This window comes from Capricornis sumatraensis, chromosome 8 (assembly GCF_032405125.1).
Source record: "Capricornis sumatraensis isolate serow.1 chromosome 8, serow.2, whole genome shotgun sequence".
Classification (NCBI taxonomy): domain Eukaryota; kingdom Metazoa; phylum Chordata; class Mammalia; order Artiodactyla; family Bovidae; genus Capricornis; species Capricornis sumatraensis.
Genome location: NC_091076.1, coordinates 4,107,762 through 4,128,722, shown reverse-complemented (window position 1 = coordinate 4,128,722; position 20,961 = coordinate 4,107,762). Strand labels below are relative to the sequence as shown.

At 55.9% G+C, this 20,961-nt stretch overlaps 1 pseudogene; it reads left to right on the top strand.

Moving 5' to 3' along the window:
* Positions 1 to 860: 860 nt before the first annotated feature.
* Positions 861 to 961, top strand: LOC138084845 (U6 spliceosomal RNA; annotated as a pseudogene).
* Positions 962 to 20,961: the final 20,000 nt, after the last annotated feature.

Below are 20,961 nucleotides of genomic sequence, written 5' to 3'. Positions count from 1 at the left end.
ACAGGCCCCAGGCCTGTCTGGAGGGCTGGTGCCTGCCCCCAGCACTGCTGCCAAGTGGATCCCAGGCCAGCCAGGCTGCACCCTGCCGCTCGGCCCACAGGAGCTGGTTGCAGCCTGTCCTCCATCCCAAGATGGCCCGTGAGCTCCCAGGCGACCCAACCCCTTGTGTCTGGTCTGAGTCTCGTTTCCCCACTGTCTACAGGACGCAGCCCCTTTCTGCAGATGGGGAGACCGAGGCAGGGAGCAGCTGGCCAGCTGACCTTCACCAGTGGAGGTAGAAGGGTGCTCCCAATGCCTTCGCCCTCTTTCCCACACACTGCCCAGCCCCGAGTCCTGGTTCAGGTCTTAATGTCACCCCTTTGTCCCTACAGAACAGCATCGGCTCATTCCTGGTCCCTGGATCCAGACCCATGAGCCCGCGAATCTCTACCCTGCCTTCCAGGAAGGGGTCAACAGCTTCAGCACCTTCTGCAAGCTGTTCCTGGTCCCAGGACGCCAGGAATCTGTCCCATGCATGGGCCGGATCCTCCCCGTCCGAGGCTAGCCTTGGAGGAGACCTGACCGGGGCCCGCCACATACAGGCCACTCCTTCCCGCCAACCCGACCGCACTCCGAGTAGTCCTTTGACAGGATTCGAAGGCCTGAGTCTGGCAGCGGCCCTGTGGTCACTCCAGAAGGCTGTGTAAGCACCCCCCGAGGGTGTGTGATTATGGGGGTGTCCCCTGCAGAGCTGCTGGCCCCCGGGCAGTGGAGGGGACCCCATCCCAGCACGGAACACCTGGCCTGTGGTGGGCGGAGTTTCCTCTTCCATCTTCAGTGTCTAGTTCCCATGGTTCCTCTCGGTTCCTTCTAGAAGCTTCCTCAGGAGCGTTGGAGTGATGGGATCTGTTCAACACAAAGAAGATAAGCATGACCCCTGCACAAGGATGACACGCGAAGTCATGAAATGTTCCATGTTTATAATAAAGTTTTGCTTAATTAAAAAAAAAAAAGAGTTGGAGTGATGGGATGTGTTCCTCTTAATCTCGGAACCAGTGACCCAGACGAGGAGCTGGGCTGAGCTCCGGTTCCTCTACCCTTTCTGATGTGAGGTCGGCAGCTGCACTGGCCACAGGGGAGGCCCCACCCACAGCCCTGAGACCCCCCACCAGGCATTACAGCCACCAGCTTCCCACCAAGCCGCAGGAGATACTCCTGAGGGGTGGCCCTTGGCTTCCTGTCTTCTCTGACTGCAAATCGCCTGATGGTTTTTCCAGGCACCTCTGACAAGTTAGGCTCTACCACCATGACCCAGGTCCTCACCCCTGAGCAATGGCATAGCTGCCCTTTTAGGGGGGCCAGGGCGCTTCCGGGCAACAGCGAAGGGCTCCGCATCGCTGTCCAGGGGCGACCGTACGCATGACCCCAACTGGGGTGGCTGGCACCTGCCAGCCGGTCTCTCACCCTCCGGAGCCTGGAAGCCCAAGATCTCGATGTGAGCAGGGCTGGTTCTTGCCCAAGAGTTTGAGGGAGGATCCTTCCTGCCTCTTGCAGCTCAGGGGCCTCCAAGTGCCCCCTGGCCTGTGGCCGCCTCTCTCCAGCCTCTGCCATCACCATCACGTAGCTTCTCTCTCCCCTCGTCTCGGTCTCAGATGTCCCTCTGCCTCTCCCCTATAAAGACACTTGTCACTGGATTCAATACTCACCTGGGTAAACCAGGATGATCTCATTTCAAGTTCCTTGATTCGATTACACCTGGGAAGAAAGAAAGTTAGTCACTCAGTCATGTCCAACTCTTTGCGGCCCCATGGACTGTAGCCCACCAAGCTCCTCTGCTCATGGAATTCTCCAAGCAAGAATTCTGGAGTGGGTTGCCATTTCCTCGTGAGGACCCTTTGTCTAGATAAGGTCACACTCACAGGCTCCGGGTAGACATCCCTGGGGGACACAGATCAGCCGCCCATCAGCAGGCAGAGGTCAATTCAGTCCCGCAGCACAGTGGACCCCACCCGAGATGGCTCCTCCTTTGCCCAGAGAGAGGGCTGGTGGGTGGCCGGGCTCAGAGCGTCCTGGAGCAGAAGCAGGGCATGTACCTGTGTGTGTACCAGGGGGCAGGCACGGGGTCCTCTGGAGGGGACATGGAGAGAGCCAGGAGAGCCACCCAGGACTGGCCAGAGAGGATCCCCCCGGGAGAGGGCCAGGCAGCCCCTCGACACTAGCTCACTAAGGGGCTCCCCTCCTGGCACCCTCGGGGCCAAAGGGCCCATTGGCCTGGCTTCCCTCTGGCCTGCAAGGTTCCCAATGTGCCCTCCCTAGACCCCCTGCGCTCTGGAACACCCTGGCATAGTCCCAGCAGGCCAAACCCAACAATTGGAAGCTGGGCCTCCACGTCCCATAGCGGGCGAGGCCTGGGGAGAAAACCTATGAATCTGAAATAGAGGGGAAGGCTGCGTGCTCAGTGCTAAACGAGCGGTCAGGTGAGCGGGGGAGCAACCAAACTCGCAGGTCCCTGATTGGAATCGTTTCCATGGGAGGCTGAGCGCACAGAGCAGGACACCAGCTGGGCGCACAGTGGCTTCTGACTCTGAAAGCAAGAAGGGAAAAAAAAGAACCAAGACATGCGCCGAGCTACAGGACAAGGATAACTCGCCCGTTTCATTCCTATTTGCGGGTCTGCTTTCGCTATCTTTGCTACACTGAAAACGTCATCTTTAAAATCACAACACAGAAGCTCTAGAATCGACTGTTTCCGAGACGATGACTCGGGGCAGCAGACAAAGGATTCCCGAGGCACGGTTGAGTGACTCCGATCGGTCAACACTGCGTGACCACACGCAGGGACGTCCGTGCGGCTTCAGTGGTCAAAGGCATGTGGACAGCCCAGCCTTACACGCCCCCAGGTGTCACCTTCCTCCCAAATATCCCCCGGCCCTGGGCACAATGGCCTGGCTGCTCCGGCCCCGCCAGCCGGAACCTTCCTGCCACTTCCTTGGAGGGTCAGGGGAGCTGCCCTCTCGGGTGGAATCTGTGCCTGCCCGAGGCTGTGACCTTCTCCCGGGGGCCAGGCTCTCGTGGCCACTTTGTGCTCACAAAGCAGGCTTTTAACTCTGTGAAATGCTTTCACAGTTCACGACCATGCCTCCTCCCAAGCGCTCCATGAAATTCTCAGAGACCTGTCACACCCAGCAAACCAGGAGGGCTTTGATTTAGCGGACAGATGCTTGCCAGCTGACACTCGGAGAGACTGAAGGAGGCGGGGAGAATTAAATAAGAAGTGGGGTGTCAGCTCCCAAAAGGTGGCATAACTCTGCCCTAATTCCTTGACGCCCAGTGTGGCTCAGAGGTCGGGGCTGTTAATGGGCAGGGAACAAATTGGGCGCTGCCACCTGTGGCTCTTCCAAGTGGGGAGGGGGCTCCTCCTTTACAGTTCAGGGGCCGGTTTACTCTGAGCAAAGCCCAGGTGCTCCAGGGTCTGACACTCACCGGCTTTGTGGTGCTCCCCAGCCTCTCTGAGCTTCTTCCATGATGCTGATACTTATAGGAAAGGTGGGTCAGATTACCTAGGCCTTAGGAAGCTTTGTTTGTCAGCTTCCTGGTCTCTGTGAGTCAGGGGGGGCCTCGCACAAGGCCACCATGCACAGTGGCCCAGGATGTGCACTGCACAACTCCACAGATACTGGGGTGATGCAATATGGCAATGCTGCCTGGATAACTGTGGGGTGGGGTTAGGGAGAGAAGAGACTCAGGAAAACCTGCTACCTCAGCACGACATGACACAGCGTGACTCTTGTTCATTTACTTTCATGCTCCCCCTGCTGCTGGCTCTCGAGGGCTTGTCCATCTGAATGTCGCTGTTTCTCCAGCACCTAGCACCCACCCAGCGTGACGTAGCTGCTTGGGAAATATTTCTGGCATGAACAAAGTCAGGGTTCGTGTGCGGGGTGAAGACGGGCAAAGGGAAATTTACGAGCTACCGGCTAGCCCAGAGCTCCGGGCAGCCACGGATGGACCAGCTTCACTCTGCGTACCGCCCACCCTGGCTTCCCTGCGGGAGGGCTAAAGAAGTCGGGGGCTTGGGGTGTGGGTCAGGCGGGCTCTCAGAGACAACACAGCTGCTGACCTGTGTCTGGTGCGGAAGGAGGCAGTAAAATGATGGCCTTGCTTTCCACCTGCAGCTGAGGGAAGACCCCGTGACCCCAAGCTCAGGCCTTCAGTGCAGAAGCCTGCAGTGCTTCCGGTTCAGGACAAACAGAAACCCAACATGGCCGAGAAGAAAAAAAGCGGAGGAAATAGACCAGGTGGCAGCGGCGCCAGGTGGGGGACGGCGGCGGGCTCTGCCTGCCCTCTTTCGTTTTCTTCCAACTCCCAGATTTTCTCTAAAGACCACGAACTACATTTATAATGATTAAAAAAAAAAAAAAAACCTGGTTAGAAGCGGGGGAATGATCACAGAAATGGGTAAAAATGTATATATGGGTAGATTCGTTCTAGTCTTACGCACTGGAGTAAGAGATGGAAACCAACCTCAATGTCCAGCTCCTGGACCAGGTTTGATTCTCACACCATGGGCAGCTGTGCCAGTCTGGGAGCGAGGTGGATTTGCCGGAACTCAAGGTACTTAATAAACCCAGGCTTCTAAACAATACCCATGTACAAGCCCGTTCTGATTATAAAGCAAATGTGTCTGTGGTGATAAAATTACACAATCAAGAGGGCAGAAAACCCACTTGCTAACAGGTTTTGGCGGGGACTTCTCCTCTCTGAAGCGTCCTCTGCACACACAAGCACTTACTAGGGAGCTTTTGGTTTTGTATGGGCACATACTGACTCCACTGCCATTTCAAAGGGGGCTACATAAAAAAGTTGGCTTTAAGAAACAGTTGGCATCGTTCTGCAATGTAGAAGCTCCGAGTGCGCCATGACCCACAATCCCACTGCCCAGCAGGATCAGCCTGCCCCACCAGCCCTTCTGAGCAGCTACACCTCTATAGCTAGAGCCTGAAACAGTCCGGCCACCCCTCTACAGGGGAATGAATAAATGGAGCATAGCATGGTCACACTGTGGGGTATCACACGGCAAAGGAGGATGAATGAACTCCAAGTCTGTGGGGCTGCAGGAGCAAAACTCACAAACGTGAGACAGGAGGAGGCAAAGCACAGTGCAGCTAACATAAGAGCCCAGTTCAAACAAGGAAGTGGTTTTCACAAAACTCAGAAAGGTGATTATGCTGGGGGTGGGGGGCTGGCCTGGGGCTGCAGCGGGGCCGGAGGAAGGGTTCTTGGTGCCGAGGGTCTCCTTCCTGTCTGGGTGTTGCTTCTGTGGGTCTTTGCCTTATAATTGTTAGTGAGTCTGTTTCATAGGTATGCTCATTTGTGTCATATGGTAGATTCCACGTATAAGTGATGCCGTACGATACTTGTCTTTCTCTGACTGACGCCACTTGGTGTGATAACCTCTAGGTACACTCACGTTGCTGCAAATGACATCAGTTCACTCTTTTTTACGGCTAAGCAACATTCCCCCATATATACGCACCACCTCACATTTAGGGTCTTCCCAGGTTTCGGCTACTGTAAATAGTGCTGCAGTCCACGGAGTCGCAAAGAGTCGGATAAGACTTAGCAACTGAGCAGTAACAACCAGGAACAATAGGGCACATGGTGAGGGAGGGATAAATGAGAAGTTTGGGGTTGGCAGATACAAACTACTGTCTATAAAATAGATACACAACAAGGTCCTACTGGATAGCACTGGGGACTACGTTCAATATCCTGTAATAAACCGTTTTTCAGTTGCTAAGTCGTGTCGGACTCTTTGTGACCCCATGGGCTGAAGCACCCCAGTTTTCCCCACCTTTCACTAGCTCTCGGAGCTTGCGCAAACTCATGTCCATTGAGTCGATGATGCCATCCAACCATCTCATCCTCCATCATTGCCTTTTCCTCCTGCCTTCAGTCTTTCCCAGCATCAAGGTCTTTCCAATGAGTCGGTTCTTCACATCAGGTGGTCAAAGTGTGGGAGCTTCAGCTTCAGCATCAGTCTTTCTAATGAATATGCAGGGTTGATTTCCTTTAGCATTGACTAGTTTGATCTCCTTGCAGTCCAGGGGACTCTCAAAAGTCTTCTCCAGACCACAGTTCAAAAACATCAATTTTTCGGTGCACAACCTTCTTTATAGTCCAACTGTCACGTCATAATAAACCATGATGGAAAATAATATGAAAAAGAATATATATACACACACACATATATATGTAGGAGTGAACCACTTGGCCGTACATCAGAAACTAACACAGCATTGCAAATCCACTACACGCCAATTTTAAAAGGGTACTAGTGAAACTGCATTGTGTCTTTTATGTACTTTCTAGCATGTATGCTATTTTCCACAAAAACAAGAAGAAGAAAGCAAAAGGTCCCAAAGAGAGAGCCCAGATAGTAGCAGGCTGACCTCTGGAAGGTGAAATGCTGGGTAATTTCCACTTTCATGTTAATAAAATCATAACCATCCCCTGAGTGCTTGACATCTGTCATCTAATTTAATCCTCACAACAATTTTGAAACTAGCTTTTATTACCCGCCTTTCACACCTAGAGAACCCAAAGCCCAGAGAGGTGGATGGTGTTACACGGGGAGGTGGGATTCCTGCTCCCATCCTGGGGGGCCAGGCACTTGGATGGCTTGACTTCAAACTGACCGTAGGTGACTTCTGTCAACACCGCCAGAGAAGCCGGGCAGAAGGAAGGGCCGCCGCGGCCCGGCCGGGCTGGCCTCCAGGTGGCTGGACCTGGGCTGCCCTGGCTGCCCCAGCCTGGGGCCAAATGGCGGGGCCGCCGAGGCTGGAGGAGTCCAGGGGCTGCTGCCTTCCTCGGTGCTGCAAGCAGGTTGTAAAGCACTTTGGGGACCAATTGACACCAGGATAGGGAATTGCACCCTTGAGGTGGTTTGTGACCCCATAAATTGCCCTGAGGTGGGAGGCAGCTGGGAGCAATGTAGCCAGTTCACCGGGGGCTGTGACTCTGGAGGTGTGGCATTCCACAGGGCCGTGGCCCTCGGCTGGGCGAGGCCCTGGAGCAAAGGTGGACAAGTTCCAACCCCCCGGAGACAGGGCTGGGGTGCCTCCAGGCACTGCAGGTCGTTGAGAGTGAGCTTGTGTACCTACCAGGAGCCTCCTGGGGGTCCTCCTGGATATCCAAGTCAAGGTGCCTTAGGTCCAGAGGTCAGAAGGGCCACTCCAGGCTCTCATGCCTTCCAGGTGTGGACAAGCCCACCCGGAGCATCGGCTATGTCACCAAAGAGGCACCTGGCCTGCCTGCTTGTGTGCACAGGAACACCAGCACCACCCGATTGGGTGTCTGAGCACTCGCTGTGTGCTGCGTCCCGGCCGTCCTGACATTTAAGGGATGGAGGGAGCCTCACAAGCTCCTGTTTCCAAGGGGAAACTGAGGCCCAGAGAGCTAACCTGGCTCGCCAAGTCCAGCGGGCCTTGGGATCCAAGACTTCCTGATCCAAGCACAGCCGGTGCCCCCACTAGCCTATAAGATGCTCTTGCAACTGAGAAAAAGGTGCCCTCACTCTCTACGGATGCAGCCCCATGCTGGGCATCCAGCTTGGTGGGCCTGCCAGAGTTCAGGCTGGGAGAGCCTTTGTGCAGTGTGCAGCCTACACAACCATACAAGGCAGACCTGTCTGGGCCCTGTGTGCAAGGCTGTGTACTCGTGTGTGGGTGTGTATAATGTGTGTGCACTTCCCTGGATAGCCTGTGGGTCACTTTTATCAGGTTCTCAAAGGGGTTTGTGACCTCATGTAATGACAATAATCTCTGGAACACTGGGGACTCCAGCAGCTCCTTGAGTCACCTAAGTTCAAGAGGGCTTCCCCAGCCCATGGTGCCAGGCCAGCCTGGGGCTTGGGAGACAGAGTTCCCGGGAGCTGGGATTTTTCCTCCCCATCTGTCAAAAGAACAATGCACTATAATGTTGGATAACCCCCAGAGCAACACTGCAAGACCACTGGTGCGGGGGTTGCCTTCATTCCGGAGGCCAGAGACCAGGCTTGGAGGGCTGTGTGAACTTGCCCAGGCCCAAGTGGCAGGTGGGGGGAGGCGACTGCCTCATGTCAATGGCAGAGTTGGCCCAGGCCAGGGTGCCTGTCCATCTGGGTCTCTGGACCCCAGAACCAGCACCTGCAGACACGCATGAGGACGTGGTCCCCAGCAGAATGCTGGCCACAGCGGAAAGGCCAGAAGGCTCCAGCATGGGAGGTTCCCCCACATGCTGCCTCCCCAAGCGCTTCCTGCTCAGCTATCTGTACTCAGACCCTTGGGTCTGAATTGCCAGGGTCAGGTTTAAGAGCTGAAGGTCAGAGGTTGCCCAGGCACCCATGCCAGGCCAGAGGGCTGACCTTTGTGTAGCTAAATCGAAGGCCCCTGGGACCCAAAGAGGGGCTTCAGACCCCTGGCCGCCATCTGAAATGCTGCTTGGGGGTTGATCCTAATCACCCCTTGTAGGGGCCAAATGGCCAATTAAGGGGCCATTTGAGAGTCAGAGAAGCAGAAGATGAATGGAGGAGACAGATGAAGCGCAGCTGAAGCCCCGCGTCAGAGCTGGTCACGGGGTTCAGCCTGGGAGGGAGGGGGCCTCCTCTCTCGGCATCAGGGGACCCTGGGGTCTGCTGTCCTCCCCCCACCCTGTGGTTGCCAAGGGCCCCAAAAGCCACCAGAGTCCCAGTGGCAGCATTTCCATGAGGCTCACTGCAAAGTGAGCCCCCTGCAGCCGCTGGACTCCGGGGTCCCCGCCCCTGCCTGCTCACTGTCATCTGAACGCCCACTGGTTGCTTCCACCAAAGCCAGGACCACTCCATCTAGGCGAAGGAGCGTCCCCACCCTAGTGGATCATCAGGTCTCCTGTGTGTGTGAGTGTGTGTGTGTGTGTTTATGTGTCTGTGTGTGTGCGTGAGTGAGTGTATGAGAGAATCCATGAGTGTGGGTGTGTGCAATTGGGTAGTGCATGTACGTGTGGGTGTGCATGGGTGTGCAAGAGTAAACTTGACACTGTGAGTGTGAATGTGTGTGCCCGTGTGTATGTGAAACCAAGAAACACACAAGAAATACACAAGCAGTGGGAACATCAGTGCTTGAACTGAGCAGCTTCACGCCACCGACTCGGCTGGAAATCCCATGTCCAAGAATTGGGGACTCTGTGGCATCTGCTCACGTGGCTGCCTGGGATCCCCAAGGTGGCTTCCGTGCACAGGAGGCTAAGAGGTGCCTGTGGCCACTGTCACAATGGGGCCTGAGTGCCCCAGCACCCCCGCCCCCACCAGGCCCCCACCCAGAGTCTCGGCCTCAGCCTCCCCAGCTTCTCTCCCGAGCAAGGCCACCTTGCACCCTAGCCCCACGTCCCAGGTGCTCAGGGTAGAGGAGTGGGCCTCACCTCTGGAGGGTCTCATGGGCATCTTAGAAAAGATCCACCCGAGAAGAATCCACCCACAGCTGGGTCCTGGGGCCCCTGGTGCAGAAGGCTGAACAAGAGGGGGGATGTGTCCTGAGCAGCCGGGTCGCCCCGTCCAGAGAAGCCTAAAAGCCCTGGAGGGAAAGGGACTGGGGAGTAGGGGCGGGGAAGGTGGGACAGGGGTCTCAGAAGAGCCTTAGCTTTGCTCTAAAGAGGGGTCCCAGAGGGCCAAGCTCAGGCGGGAATCCAGGGAGGCAGTGCAGGTGAATGGGGTGGGGGTGGGAATCAGAGGTTGCGGTCAGCAAGCTAAGGGCTAAGAACCGGCCACTGTGTGTTCTATCAGTGTGAGAAGCAGGGGCAGCTGGAGGAGGGGGTCCTGGAGCTGGTTTATGCTTAACACGGGGTGTCTGCTGCTCAGGACGGAGGAAAAACTGGGGGTGTAGGAGAAGGAGGCAGGGATGGGTGAGGGAAGGGTCCAGGCCTGGGAATGGGAGGCAGGAAGGGGGGAGTACATGGGTGGTCTTCCAGTTGCTCTGTGTTCCCCATGAATTAGCACTCATGGTTCCCAGGTAAGACTGAGGAGAGGAGGTCTGCTGGGAAAGGCTCTTCTCCAGGGTTCTACGGACCAGACACTTGAGCTCAGAGAGGTTGGATCACTTGCCCAAGGTCACACAGCAAGCACACACATGTGGGTTGGACATCACTTTCCCAGCTCCTGGCCTGGGGACTATGCCTGGAGAGCTTGGGAGTGGGGCCTGGAGGGATGAAGGCAGCCAGCCTCCCGGCCCCCCGGCCCCTCCTCACTGTATCCTTGCTCCTGGCAGGAACTCCTCGCCATCCACTGTGGCAGGGATGGGGACAACCAGTCCTGGCCGTGGACCCGCCTGTCCAGCATCAGCCAAGCGTGGAGGCAAGGGCAGATCCCAGCGCAGGAGTGGAAGAGTCCAGAGGTGAGGGAAGTGTCCTGTGCCAGCTGCACCCTACAGACACCCTCTGGCAGGTTCCCCCTGCAGGTGCCAGAGGTCCTGGGGGCAGAAGCCACGCGGCGCTCATCCCGCCTGGCCTGGCCCGGTGCTGGGCTGTGCACGCAGTGGGTGAGCGCCAGGTGCTTCCTGAGTGGATGGACCGGTGGTGGGTGGACACGGAGGGGGAGGGCTTGGTGTCGAGGGGAGGGGCAGGTCCTGGCCCTGTCACTCTGCACCGCCTGTCCAGGGGGACCGCCCTGTCACTCTGCACCGCCTGTCCAGGGGGACCGCCCTGTCACTCTGCACCGCCTGTCCAGGGGGACCGCCCTGTCACTTCGCACCGCCTGTCCAGGGGGACCAAAGGGTCCCCAGGACTCGGGGCTTCCACTAGACCAGGATGTTCTGGTCACCCTATCTGTGACTCAGGCACCGAGCCTCCGTCCTCTCCCACCCTGAACCAGGGATTAGAGAAGCTGCCATCCAGGGGTGTGGCTGTGAGCCCCCCACGCCCACAGAGAGGGGGAGACCCCAAGTCCCTCATGATTCCAATAGAAAGGACCCCTCAGCTAATGACCAAACCCTAGCTCATCCAGGAAACGCCACCCTTGCCCCCCAAACACACCTTCCTGAGCCCCAGGTTAAGGCATTCCTGTGCCAGAAGTCCTCCAAACCAGCTTGCTGACAGAGGTCTCAAGGCAAAGGCCCAAGAGTGGCCTTCAGGCCTGGCTACTGGATGGGATGGGGGCCAGGGCCCACCCCCGCTTGGGGACCAGTGTGGTTCCCCCATCCCCACCTGTGGCTTTGCGGTCTGGGGGCGTCTTATCAGTTGCTCCATAATTGAAACTGATTTGTTTGGGCTGAAAATAATCTGTTTTGGAGGCTAACTTGATTATCTCCCAGGAGGGAGGGGGGCTTGCCACCTGCCCCCCCAGGCTGCTCACCATTACCGTCCATTACCATAAAGATCTTCTTCAAAGGGCAGCCCTTCCCCCAGGCCAGCCCCTTAAGGGCAGGGCTGAGGCACCAAGGGCGGCAATAAACTTTCTGCTGTTAAATGATGGCCGAAGTGTCAGACTCGTGAGGCGAGCGGGGCCCAGGCCTGTGTTTATCAGGGTGAGATGCTTGCTAATTGGGAACCCGGGTCTCTGAGGGGTTTTCCACAGTCCTGCCCATTCTCCACCACAAGACCCTGCAGGTGGCACCCAGGTGACTGACCACCATCCCCTATGTTAGGCTCCCAAAGTCCTTGGCCGATCCTCAGAAAGAGTCTCCTGAATCTTCTCAACAACCCATGAGGCAGGATAATTTGTGCCCATTTCACAGATAGGGAAACTGAGGCTCAGGGAGATGAAAAGACCTGTCCAGGTCACCCAAGGAGGAAGTGAGTGATAACAGGATTGAAAGCTGGGCCTGAGCACCCACCACTCCATCACGAAACCATGAAGACATGAATTCCCAGGTGTGGGCCCTGTGGTTCCAGCCGTGGGGTGTTTGTGCGACACTTACTGAGGTCACTCAGGCCCATGGCGTCGCAGATCTGACGGTCCCAGCGCCTCAAAAGAATCAAGCAGCAGAGGGCGAGAAGGTGGGCAGGTGGGCCTCCATTAACCAAACATCCTGGGAGCGGCCAGGATCTGGAGGACAATGGTGTCAGGCACGGCAGGCAGGCATTCGGGCACTGTGAAGAGCTGCCTCTGTGTTGGGGGACAGTGGTGTCCAGGCCCTGCCAGCCAGTCTCCACGCCCTTCATGGCTGAGGCCAGGGAGGGCACTGGGCGCTCCTGTCCTGTGGCTTCTCCCAGCTTTTCCGGGGGAGACAGCCCATCTCCTGATATATCCTGCAGACGCTGGAAGCCCCAGGCTGTAGACCCTGCACAAACATCAAAAATCCATCAGGAAAAGGGAAGTCAGGAAAGCGGGCCTCTTTCTCCCCCGGCCCCCTGGGGCTACCCTCCACTATAGCAGTGGCTGTTTGGGTGGTGCCAGGCGGAGAAGAATAAGGATCTTTCATAGACACCCTGGCAGGCCGTGAGCAGAGTGAAGGAATGTAGAAGATGGTGACCTTTTGCAGAAATTCTCCTTTCCCGGCCGCCCAAGTCTCTGCTGGCTTTTCCTGGGGCTTTTCCAGGGGGTTTCCATGGAACCTCTTCCTTCCCTCCAGTTGGAACACCCAGGAAGGCGAGGCCTCTGTCTGGAGACTCCCAGGTGGGGGTGCAGGTCAGGGGCCCTCCCAGGTCTCCCCTCTTAAAGATGAATCGAGCCAGCATCCGGCGCCAGCCTCTGCAGGTTGCAGTGGTCCTCCTGGCCGATGGCCGATTCACACTCGGTTGAGCTGCTCACCTACGTCTTCCCACCAAAAGGAGCGTTCATGGGCAGGGGAGTTAGTTGGCAGTGCCAGCCAGTGCTGGAGACAGAGACTTGGTTTCGACCCCTAGGTCGGGAAGATCCCCTGGAGGAAGGCATGGCACCCACTCTAGTATTCTTGCCTGGAGAATCCCATGGACAGAGGAGCCTGGCGGGCTACAGTCCATGGGGTTGCAAAGAGTCAGAACGACTGAAGCAACTTAGCATGTACATACACACGGGATAAAGAGGAGTCAAATATGCTTAGAGGCGATGCCCAAGGCAAGATAAAAGCACAGTGTCTCGGATTTCTTGAGCAAACTCTTGGCGTATTTACCAGACAGTGATGTTCTGGTGATGTCTTACTATGCAGCCACCTCAAAGCTTAGGGGCGTAAAACACCCGCCGTTTATTTGTTCACTATCCTGAAACCTGGGCAGGGCTGGGATGCTCATGTTCCCTCTATGAGGGGGCCTGTGCCACTCCAGTAGATGCCTCCATCTGGGAGCTTCGTTGGGTCTGGAACTTCCAAGATGGCTGGACCCGGCGGGCAGGTACCCCCCCAGGGCTGCACAAGCTGGGGGCTGCCAAGGCCCTGTTCTCTCACTGCACGGTCTTTCCAGGAGGGTGGGTGATCCTTTTGCCAATGGTTCCTTCCGCTGGAAGAAAGGAAAAGAGGGTAAGGGACCTGCTTCTTAGTCACTGTGGCTCATCTGCTGGCATTCGACTGGCAAGAAGTGGTCGCAGGGCTCTATCTAGATCTAGGAGAGGCTGGGAAGTATACTTATGGGGAGGGGAGATAGAAGCTCATTGGCCACAACCTTACCCTGAATGACGTAGCCATCAGGAGAGGCTAGGTTACGCTGCAGTAACAAACATCCCCCAAATCTCAGTAGCTTGAAACAACAAATTTGATCTTTCTAGGCCTATGTCCTTCCAGGGTCAGCAGGGGATTATTTATTTGTTGCTCAGAGAACCAGACTGATGGAGGGGCCCCCTCCCCAGGTGCCTTTACGGTTACAGAGGCAGGGGCACTGTGAATCACGGTTCTTAGAGCTTCAGCCCAGAGTGGCATTTTATTGGTCAGAGCAAGTCACCTGGCGACAGCTGGGTTCACATGATACCAGGTTCCCAGGATGAGAGAAGTGAGCTGCTCAGACATGACCACAGTGGGAGTCTGAATCTCCTTGGCTAGCGGGCCACTCTAGTACTGAGCCCAGGAGCCACCAGGCTGTGGGAAGAACAGCTCAGTCTTCTGTGCCTTGTCATCAGAGACCCAGCCCTGACTGAGTCTCCAGTGTGGGAGGACCCCCCAGAAGGTAGGCTGTCAGGAGCTGAAGACCCCAAATGTGGACAGCTGGAAGTCCCACCCAATGCACCTTTGGCTTCATCCTGAAAAGAAGGCCATCCCCAAGGAATGGAAGCTGGGGAGAGCATGGTTGGTTTTAAGAGGACACACTAGCCTGGTCAAGGGTGAAGGTCAAGGGTGAGTCAGCTGTAAGTAAAGGAAGACTCAACCCAATTATTTCGGGGAAGAGAAAAACAGAAGGAGAAAATTACTGATTCATGCAACTAGGTAGGTAGGGATTTCTGCCTTCTGCTCTGGTTTGTTCCAGGAGTTCAAAGGGGATCATGAAGACCTTGCTTCTTTTTCTCAGTCTCTTGGTTCTGCCTCCTCTAGGCTGGATCCAGGCCCGGATAATCACTTCCAAATGGTATAGCACCCAGTCCCAGAGGATGGGATGAGAGCACCTCCCCAGGCCCCAGGATTTCCCTGCTTGGACGAGCGTGGGCCATGTGCCATCTCTGAACCAACCATTGCTGTTGGAGGGCTGACCTGCACTGGTCGGCCAGGCCTGGGTCACATGACCTGCCAGGTGGGGGAAAGAGACTGGGGAGGGAGAGTTCCTTATCATGCATGCGTGCAGAGTCGCGTCCGACTCTTTGTGACCCTGTGGACTGTGGCCCACCAGGCTCCTCTGTCTGTGGGATTTCCCAGGCAAGAACACTGGATTGGATTGCTGTTTTCTGCCCCAGGGGATCTTCTCGACCCAGGAATCGAACCTGTGTCTCCTGCATTGGCAGGCAGATTCCTTACCACTGGGCCACCTGGGAAGCCTTTCCTTATCATGAGAAATCATAAAAAAAAATTCCACATTTGGAATTGCAGCTGTGCCCCTTCAAGTCACACAGAGTCCCAAGCCTTTCTTTGGCCTTAGTTTACCTCTGGCATGAGGCACCAGCTGATACACGACATGGGTTTTCTTTGCTTGACCACATCACACAGCAGGTGGGAACTTAGTTCCCCGACCAGGGATCGAACCTGTGCCCCCAGCGGATGGGCAGAGTCTCAACTACTGGACTGCCAGGGAAGCCCCTGATATACTGGACATTTTTAAGAACTTCTTCCTTATTTGTCTTCCCCACCGAAATGTCAGCGCCAGGAAGGAGCAGAGGCCGTCCATCTTGTCTATTCACTGCTGTGGGCCTGCATAGTAGGCTCTCAGGAAGGGACTGTGGAGTGAATGGATGAATGAAGAGGCTCCTGTAGGCTGCAGGAAGGTACCGGTGGCCTTTCTGAGCGCAGCCTGGAGGCCTGGTGCTATGCTAAATGCCGCCCATCAGCTGTCTCAGCTAAGCCCCCAGCAGCCCTCCCCAGTTTCCGATGAGGCTCAGAGAAGCTCCGTCACCTGCCGGAGGACACAGAGGACGTGGGGCCAGAGCCACTCGGTCCCAAGCCCACATCCTCACTCCTCACCGGCTGCCTTCATGGAGCTCGACAGCTAAGAGCAGGGATTGACCCACTGGAGGATTAACCCCCAAGAGGACCTGAAAAATGCCTGTCCTTCGGGACTCTTGGGGACAGCTGATGGAAGTTTAAACCGGAACCACTGGTTTGGAAAAACGATCTGGCGTTATCTGATCCCAGTGAAGGTGAACACATCTTCGCATGGGATGACTCAGCCCTGAGGTGCCGGAGAGATCCGTGCGCTGCAGACAGCATTGCTGGGAAGAGAACAGGACCTGAGCGTTGCCCCTCCTGCCACCAGGAGGGCCGTTTGAATCCACGGGGACAGAACCTGCGATCCAGAGAGCCGAAAGTACGTGGCAAAGATTCCAGCAGCATTTGTGGTCAGGTTCGTGTGTAAATCACATGTGCATGCACGGGGCACACGCCTTCACATGCACGAACGCATGTGTGCTGGCATTCACACATGAGCAGTCCAGCAGGGCTGTGGTCTGGCCCTGGGGAGTGTCCCACACATGGCTGCTCAGACCTCCAGGCTGCCCACTGCTCTCCAAGAACGTGTCTGTTCTCCCTTGCCCAGAGCTGATGCTCCTCAAATCTTCAGGCGGCAGGATCCCCCCAAGAGGGGGGGAGGCCCCTAGTGGGGGCTGCTGACTCGGGCCCTGGGCCAGCCATCTGCAATCAGGGGCTTTGTGACCCTATGAAATGGGGTGGAAAATGCCGACCCTGTGTGTCCGCGTGGGGGAGACACAGAGAGACACGGCAGGGATTCAGACGTCAGATGATAGATAGTCCAGCTGCCAGGCGTGTGGCCAGCTTGGCCTGCTGGCTCCTAGGGAGCTGGACACCAGGGCAAATCTGGGAGGGTGAAGCCACCTGTTGGTGTGGGATCCTGCCCGGCAGTGTCCCCGGGAACACCTGGTCATCTTGCTCCGCGGTAGCCAGCCTCCAAGACCACCTCTGGTGACCCGTCTCCTGGGGCTCTGTGCCCTTGCAGAGACTGCTCCACGCTGCGGCAGTGTGGCTCTGTGACCAGCAGGATGCGGCAGAGGCGATGGTGTGTGACCTCCCAGGCATCACTGCTGCTGCCTTGCTCTTGGGTCACTTGCTCCCAGGGTGGCTGGCTGCCCTGTTGCAAAGTGACCCAAGCAGCTGCCTGGAAAAGTCCATGTGGGAGAAACTGAGACCCCATGCCAACAGCCGCGGGAGTGAACCCCCTGGAGGCTCATCTTCCAGCCCCGGTTAAGCCTTCCGATGAGACCGTGGCCCCAGTCAACTGCTTGACTCCGACATCAGAAGAGGTCTTGAGCCAGAAACAGCCTGCTACGTTTCCCTCATGTTCCCGATGCTGAGCTACCATCTGAGATCATAACTGCTCCTTGCTCTTTTCAGCCTCTACCTGTCCAGATGCCCTGCCGGCAACAATAGATGATGACTTTGCTTCCCCAGTGACTCATCGGTAAAGACTCTGCCTGCAATGCTGGAGCCCAAAGAGATGAGGGTTCAATCCCTGGGTTGGGAAGATTCCCTGGAGAAGGGCACAGCAACCGACTCGTGGACAGAGGAGGCTGTCTTGCAGCAGTCCATGGGGTTGCAAAGAGTTGGACATGACTGCAGCGACTTAGCATGCACAAACACCCTTTCCCATTTATTGAACACTCAGCGCACGAATGTTTTACATCCCACATTAGCTTCACCATCACAGAAATCCTGAAGGTGGATGTGATGGTCCCCATTACATTAGAAGAAGACACCGAGGTTCAGAGAGGAGCAGTGACTTGCCAAAGTCTGTGCCCCGGGCAGAGGCAGAGAGCCACACTTCCCAGCCCAGACCGTGTGTGCAAGTGTGTTCAGAGCTCAGTTGTGTTAGACTCTGCAACCCAAGGACTGTAGCCTACCAGGCTCCTCTGTCCATGGGATTTCTCAGATAAGAATACTGGGGTGGGTTGCCATTTTCTACTCCACAGGATCTTCCCGACGCAGGGATTGAACCCGCATCTCTTGCGTCTCATGCACTGGCAGGCGGATTCTTTACCACTGAGCCACCTGGGACGCTCCATACTGTCGACTCGAAAACCTCTTTCCCTTAAGCTCTGCACCTTCCTTCCTAACCTGCTTTGGAAGCAGAGGCCAATGCCGGGAGTCGGGCCCAGGTTTCTGTCGGGACATTTCAGTTGCACAGAGAATTTTTCTAAGTTTGATTTATTTATTTTGGCCATGCTAGGTCCTTGTGGCTGCCCGTGGGCTTTCTCTAGCTTCGGCGAGCAGGTCCTGCTCTCGAGTCGTGGTGCCAGGCCTCTCCCTGCGGCGGCGGCTCTTGCTGCAGAGAACAGCCTCTAGGGTGCTTGGGTTCAGCAGCTGTGGCTCAAGCGCACCATTGCCCGCCGCGTGTGGGGTCTTCCCGGATCAGGGATCAAACCCATGTCCCATTGGCAGGCGGATTCTTAACCCCTGGACGCCGAGGGAAACCCCCAAGAGAATTCTCTAGAGTAGTGGCTACAAGAACAACTAGAATTTGTTCTTTTTCTCCAGGGCTGCTATAACAAACTGTTGCAAACTTAGAGGCTTCAAAGCCCAGACATGCACTCTCTCCGTTTGGGAGGGCAGAGTCTGGAATCAAGGTGTCCACAGAGCTATCCTCCCACTGAAGGCTCTGGGGGCGAACGCTTCCTGCCTCTTCCAGCTTCTGGGGCTCTGGTGTTCCTGGGCTGGTGGCCACATCCCTCCAGCCGCTGTCTCCTTCTCACACGGCCTCCTCGTCTGCGCGTCTGCCTTCTCCTCTTCTATCTCTTGGTGGTTGGATTCGGGGCTCCTCCTAAACCAGCATGAGCTCATCTTGGTCCTTACCTGAGTTACCTCTACAGAGACTCTCTTCCAAATAAGGTCAAGTTTGGAATCCAGAAAAATGATGCAAATAAACTTCTTTACAAAACAGAAGTAGACTCCCAGATATAGAAAACAAGCTTACAGTTACTAAAGGGGAGAGGGAGAGGGATAAATTGGGATTAACAGACACTATATATACAAAATAGATAAGCAACAAAGACCTACAGCACAGGGGACAATATTCACTATCTTATAATAACCTGTAATGGAAAAGAATATGAAAAAAGAATATATGTACATATATAATACACCTATGAATCACTTTGCTGGATACCTGAATCATTATAAATCAATTATACTTCTTTTTTTTTTTTTGGTTGCACTGCCCTGCACATGGGATCTAGTTCCCTAACCAGGGATCAAACTTGCACCCCCAGCCTTGGAAGTACAGAGTCTTAACCACTGGACCGCCAGGAAAGCCCATATACTTCAATTACAGAAAGAAAACGTCCCAAGTGGGCAGGGATTTCAGCAGAGGGGACATTATTCAACCCATTTCACACTTGCTTGGTGTTTCGTATTTATAAGATCCCAGCACGGCTCAGTGAACCCGAGAGGTAGGTTTCAGTGTTATTTGACACTGACGGTCATAAGGGGCTTCCCTGGTGGCTCAGTGGAAAAGAATCCGCCTGCAGTGCAGGAGACCCGGGTTTGATCCCTGGGTTGGGAAGATCCCCTGGAGAAGGGAACGGCTGCCCACTAAAGTATTCTTGCCTGTAAGACTGGCTCAGCTCCGGGACGGGCCTCAGGCCTCCCAACCAGCAGGTGGTGGAGTGGGGCTTCTCGTCCCAAGTATGTAACCTGGCATCCATCCACGCAGGTGAGTCCAGCAGCCTGTGCGCTCCGGGTCCACACTGCAGCCCGACAGGGTCCTGGCCTTCCCTGGCCTTGCAGGAGCTGTCGCTGCAGGTGGCTGCTGGGGGGCCGCTCCAGGTGGGCTCGGAGGCCATCAGAACCTGGTAATGATCGGGGAGCTCTCCACACAGAGTTCCCTAATGGTCCATTAAAGGCAAGTTGGGACCTCATGATTACAGGGAAAGTTCAGCGGGCTTCCTCTTTGAAATACACAAAGGCTGCTCAGGTGATGGCTTGAGCTGCGGCGTTTGAAGTGGCCGTCCTCCTAAGGAACATCTGGAAGGCTGGGCCGCCCGCACTACAAACACGCCGGGCACAGCTGGCCCTCAAAGGCTGCCCGGGCCAAACACGGGGGCCAGGTTCTGCTTTTTTCTTTGGTTTTGACTCGCCCCAAACTCTCGGCTGCTCACTTGTACCTTGCTTTGGTGGGTGGGTGGGTGGGTAAGGAGGAGGGGTTCTTTCTTTTTATTTTTCCCTGAGCTGAACTTCAGAGAATATTAACACCAAAGAACCCAGGCTTGCCTCATTAATTCAGGATTAGTGCCGAGCCCAGCGATTATTGTGGATTTTCAACAACAGCTAAAAGAACTCACACAGCCAAGACCAGAGGACTGCCCTGATCAGAGCCCCATCGCAGGAGTCTAGGCAGTATTTCAGGGATCAGCAAATCCCCCTTTTTTCTAATCATCCTTGCATTCAACAAATAGTTATTAAGTGCCTACTATGTGCCAGGTAGTGGGAACAGCAAGTGCAAAGGCCCTGGGGCAGAGAGAGCTTGGAGCATTGGAGAGCCAGCAGGAAAGGGCAGTGTGGCCAGAGGGTGGTGGGCAAAGGGGTGCAGGGAGAATGAGGGGGCCATGGCAGGAGGTCCACAGCAGAGCCCACTTCCCCAGGGCACATGGGTCTTCACTGGGCACCACTGGAATCTGGGGCACCAGAGGAGTGACTTAGGTTTAACACGCATTTCCTGTGTCTACTTTCTCAGATATCTTTCCCAGAAAGCACCATTGAATAGGGAACTCCAAGCAGGTCCCACAGCTGACTCTTGTCCCAACCCAGCGTGCAGCCTTGGGCCTGGCACATAGTGGTGACTTGGCGCTCGTCAGCTTACCAGCTCAGTCAAGTCCAATGCCAGGGAGCAAGGTGCCAGTGATGGACCCAGGAGCCTTCCCCAAGATTGTTAGGGGAAGGGGATGTGGCTAGTTTGGAGAAGCTTAATCCCCTTCCGAGGGGGGTGGACCCCTCCGCAGCAACACAGAGAGCATCCCCTCTCAGCCCTGGCTGGTGTGGACCAGCACTCTGCTGCCACCGAGGAGCTCAGAGCACTGCAGGGTGTTCGGAGGGGACGGAGCCTCGTGCGGAGGGGCAGAAGCACCCCTGGCATCCTCTCGTCCCTCCTTTCAGCCTCCCTGCCTCATCCAGTCTCCGGGCTTCCCAGACTCTCACGTGGAACCTGAGAAGACACGCAGTGAGTGTTGGGTCCAACGACAGCTTCAGTGAAAGAGTGGTCGGATGAGTGAACGCTGGTCCACAGTGGAACGCCGTCTGTCTTCCCCGGCCCCGGAATACCTTTCCCCGGCCCCTCCAAATCCCTCCTTGGCTTCCGGCCCTCCTGGGCAGGAAGGGCCAATGGCTGGGCGATGGGTAGCCCGCTTGGGCCGGGGAGGGGGCCTGTGATGAGTCGCACATCTGTGTCCTGCGACGGGCTGGAAGGATTTCCAATAAGTCTGTC